The sequence below is a fragment of the Grammomys surdaster genome, unplaced genomic scaffold, assembly GCF_004785775.1.
Source record: "Grammomys surdaster isolate TR1022 unplaced genomic scaffold, NIH_TR_1.0 65, whole genome shotgun sequence".
In the NCBI taxonomy this organism is placed as follows: Eukaryota; Metazoa; Chordata; class Mammalia; order Rodentia; family Muridae; genus Grammomys; species Grammomys surdaster.
Window position 1 is genome coordinate 3,382,638 of NW_021604567.1, and position 4,542 is coordinate 3,387,179.

Here is a 4,542-nt window from a genome sequence, read left to right on the forward strand (position 1 = left end):
ATAGTCATGTTCTTCAACATTGTCTCAGTGTTATATATTTATACTAGAATAAAATTTGCTCCTGAGTTTTGTTGACTGGCTCTCTACCCTCGCAGCTCACTGAGCTCCAGCTCTCTAGCGCCCCCTGTCTATCATTTTCTCACTCAGCCTATGCTACTCCTCCAGCGAGGTAGAGTAGCTTTCTTAATGCCTTTGCTTTCACACCTTTGTGCTATCTCCAATTTTTCTTTTTTCCTGTTAGGACATTGCATAGCTTTGTAAATTATGTTTATTTACTATTAGCAGAAAGTGAATTTTTTTGTTTGTCATACATACTACTTGTCTTCAACTTACTTTTTCATTATTAAATTTATTTATCCCAGTATCAGGCCCCCTCTCCTTATGAATGAAAGAATTTCAAAAGCTTGTTAATTTTTCAAAACAACCTGTGCAAACCACATTGCTTATTTCCATTCCTTAATTAATTTCTTAATTAATCTTATTTAAATTTTCTTATAATATAGCCAGGTATAATTGTAGAGTGACACTTTAGATATGGAATCTTATAGATAGGGTCATTTCACTTTTATCTATTATTTTAACAGATTTATTGATCAAACATTACATTCTGTACTTTTCCTGTGTCCTTATGTTGACTTTCCCCTAATTGTCATACTATTGAAATTGCTTGACAGTTTGTATGCAAGCAGCAAGAACGCATATTTTTATATATTTGCCTTTTAGTAACTTCCAGGGAGTAAAAGATATAAACTTTAAATATGCAGCTTAAAAGCACGAAAACTTGACATATTTATATGGCATATAACCCAGTCACTGAATCTGGTTTTCTCAATTCCAGCAATGTTCATCTTCTCATGTATATGTTAAATAAGGGAAAGTTAAAAAAAATGTATGAGTCCACAAATAATTATAGCGAATAAATAAGAATGTTACTCTAATAAGGTGAAACGATTTGTACCTTGTTTTTTTAAAGACTGGATGATAGCTAAGTTGGGTAAGCAGAGCTGAGGCTGCCTTCTTCTTTCTCTCCAGTTCTGTCTGGGAAGCAAGCGCGGAGACCACAGACAATGCGAATAAGCAGAGGAAGGGAAGCCTAGCGCCACATTCACCGAGAGAGCGCAAAAACCAACTGAAGTAGAGCACCATTTCTGTTGATAAAGACGTGGACGAGTGCTGGGGAAATCTTCAAGGGTATATAAAACCCAGCCAGAAAATGGTCACTGAATAAGACAGTGACTGAATGCTCTGCTGCATTCAAACCAAAGTCTGAAAGTCACCAGTAGGGCTAAGAAAGGTAAGCAGGCCCAAATCAAAATGGCCTTGCCTGCCATCTTATGGCAGTGGTGAAGGGTTGTTGATGGCTTGAGCAGAGGAATGAGTTGGTCAGGCCAGAATTTTGTGAAGACAATGGGATGAAGTAGGAGGAGAGCAACAAATAGCATGCGCTGGAGCAGAGTGGTTTTCCACAAAGAAAAACGACAGGGGAGGTGACTAGAACGGAGCTCTAGTCTTGGGAATAGAGAAAAGCAGGCGGGACACAGAGGTGTTTGACGAGTTAGAGCATCACTCTTGAAGGAGGACTAGAAGCCTGGAGACGGGAGAGCTCTAGCGCTGTGTCTAGAACAACGCCTGGACAGTTCTGTGGAAAACTAAGCGCTGTTCCCAGAGATAGGGCAGCGATAGAACAGGCTCAGGAAGAGAAGTGATGGACATCTGGGGCACTAGGAATGAAGAACATCCATGTGGAAATGGCTCGGGACTGTGCGTGAGAGTTGGGAGCTTAGGAGAAGAGACTTAACCTTGTTATGAATATGCAAAGGAATTTGAAACACAACTTTTAAGGCATAAGCGATGAACCCCCTCACATATGTGTTTCTGTCCTTGAACTGCTTTATTAAACTGCACAGAAAGAACTTAAAATTCTAGCTTCTGTCCCTTGGAATTCAGTTGGTTCTGCATTGCCCTGGAATATTGACTGGCATATTTGATCTACAAACTGTCTCATATATATGCTGACTTGAAATGTATGAAAATGTGTGGGACAAGTGGAACTTGACCTCTACAGCTTAAATTTAACTGTGTCTTAATAGTCCTTTTAGTAAGCAATAAGTCTGTATAGTGTGGATAGTCTGTGTCTTAAGAAAATGTCATTTTTTTTAAGGGAATTTGAACCTCTGAAAAATATTTTTTTGTTTTAGATTGGAAATAATCTATGAGTGTCTAGAACCAGTGTTAATGAATTCACACAAAAGAATTTGATTAAATTAATAAAATCATTTAATGTTTTCTAAGCATATATGTTGCCGATGTGTTAAATCTTTGCCTGTTAACTTATTAAACTATCGTTTTATGAATCTTCTGCAGCACGGTATACAAATTGAATGTTTTGCCAATATCAATCCCCTACTGGTGGTTCTAACAAAGACTTCTCATTCTGGGACAGGTCTTTTTCCTCGGGGAAGTAAATAGAGTCAATGATTTACTGATAAGCCCACCTAGTATATGCATCATTTCTGGCCCATATATCAATGTCAGGGGCAACAGCTTGCTTTCCTAACTGATTTTGCCATGTCTTCTCAGAGACTATTTTGTTTAGTAATCAGATCAAAGTGCCAACACGCATCCTGCTTAGCATCGTACGAATTGTTTTCATTTTTTAATAGCACAATTAGTTCAGAGACACTTTTATGGAATGTTTCCCATGCTGAAATTTTATCCCACCATATTGATCTACTTATACAAAAGTGCTAGTGTGTGGATCACTCATGTGCACTTGAGCACAGATTATTTGCTGCATGTTGGATTTAAAATTGAAATGTTATTCTTGTTACCAATTAGAAGAATTCTTACTGTCATGGCTTTTCCTAACTGACCAGTTTTTAATTTGACGTTCATTATCTGAACAGTTTGGAAGACTAGGCGGCATTTCTGTTTTCTGTTATAAATGGCATTAAACGTTCATCCAACATCCTTGAAAATGGATAGCAAAACTAATGAGTGATAGCTTCGTGAAAATTTACATGGGGGTGAATAGAAAACTCTAAAGGAAAAGCGCTCCTTTGATGATGAGTGACAGCTAATGACAGAGCTTTCCATCTTGATTTTTAAAAAGGAGGCTTTCCTGAGTTCAGTTTCACGTCTTTGTAAGTTGATCCAGGGAAGGACTTTGGAAGACAATAGGAAGGACACAGGGTTTTTTTTTTTAATAAAACATTAAGACAAAGAAAAGTTTTTTTTTAATGAGATTTAAAAAATGAGCTATTGATTTTCCTTCCTGCGTTTTCAAAGCAGGCATTTTGGCAGCCCCCGTTTGCAGACTGTGCCTCTGAAGAAGCGTGTTGTGCTATGTACATAATCTTCGTAAGGAATTCTACTTGCAGAGTATTTTTTTTCTTCAAAGGCTTTGCATTTCTGCATAAAAAGCTTATTAATTATTTGTAGCTGCTTGTCATCGTGTTCTGATAATAGAAGGCTGGTCAAGGATAATAATTACCACTTCACCTTTTTGGATCATATATACTCACTATTCCTACTGCAATATGACCCAAAGCATCTCTCTTCTCCCTGTACACAGGACCAAAAGTGCAGGCACATCATTTATTGATAAGACAAAAAGAATGTAATGAAATTATCAATGTTCTTGAATTAATTATGAACATGATTAAGAAAGCTAAAATCTCAGGAGCCAGGATCTCATTACCCATTCAGTCTTAGGGATTGCTTTCATTCAGCTAGGCAAAAAGGCTTTGAGCAGCCCTACAATCGCCTTCCTCTCATTTATTTGTGCTAGAATTAAGGTTTATTTGTTTTCTGTTTTCTTCGTCGTCTTCAGATTGTTTCTCTGTCTTCATCCATTTCACAAACCCTTTCCTCCTGTATCTCAGAAGGAAGTTCCTCCAGGGCCTACATTTCTGCAGCCTGCACACCTCCTTTGAGTGCATGTCTCTCAGTCTGCTGGAGCTTCTAAATATCTCTCAAGGTAAGTCAAGAATGTAGCCAAAAAGTTCTTTCAGATTTATGTGTGCAGGCTATACAACAGTTCTGTCTGAAACCCATTCAGCCAGGAGTCTTAATGACATCATTATTACGCTGTCTGGACTGGGCTAGATTTTCCTCGGAGCCTCAGTGTGTTATTAGGAACCGTCCTTTCTGTGCGAATGGTATTCGCTGAGGGTGTGTGTGTGTGTGGAGGGGGGTGACTCAGAGCTAGGGGGAAATAGATTTTTGTTCAACTTAGTTTGCAAGAAGAGTGGAATAAAAAAGCAAAGTGCAATCCCTTTTAACTTTGTTTTTCATGGACATATATCCTGTGAGCTCTGAAATTCTCAACCTCTCATCCTTGATAACAGAATTAAGAAGGGTATCAGAATATTATACCTTTGTTGGGTTTGTTTTTTTAAAATGTCCAAATATTCCTTTTTAGATTAAAAGGCCTGGATTATTTATTTATTTATTTATTTATTTATTTATTTGACTGTAGTACTCAGAGCAGAGGAGTAGTATCTGTTTGAAAATGTCTTGGAATTGTCCTAATAGCACCTA